The following is a 485-nucleotide window of genomic DNA, read 5'->3' on the forward strand; positions in this document are numbered from 1 at the left end:
GCTGTGTGATTGTGGCTCGGGGAGAGTGATCGCTGCTCGGGACGGGCTGGGCATCGGGTGGTGAGCAATTGCATTGTGCATCGCTTGCTTTATATATATTCTGTATATTCTCTTACCATTATTATTATCGCTGTTGTTATTCTTCTCTCATTAAACTGCCTCTATCTCAACCCACGGGTCTTACTGTTTTTTTCTTTTCTCCCATTCTCTCCCCCATCCCACTGAGGGGGTGAGGGGGGAGTGAGCAAGCGGCTGCCTGGTGCTTAGTTGCCAGCCGGGTTAAACCACGACATATGCTTTTCATTTGAAAAAATACAATTTTTTCTTCCAAATCATAACTGGGAAGGCCAGTGGTTTGTTGAGCAGCACCCAGCACACTCAGAACAGCCCACAGCCACCAACGGAGAAGACGAGAAGGTTTTCTGCCAGAGCTCTGATCAAAGGCCCACTGAAGCTCTTCGCTCCCCCTTACCTGATATTTTAAG

The sequence above is a fragment of the Egretta garzetta genome, unplaced genomic scaffold (assembly GCF_000687185.1).
Source record: "Egretta garzetta isolate BGI_Z169 unplaced genomic scaffold, ASM68718v1 scaffold151, whole genome shotgun sequence".
Lineage (NCBI taxonomy): Eukaryota > Metazoa > Chordata > Aves > Pelecaniformes > Ardeidae > Egretta > Egretta garzetta.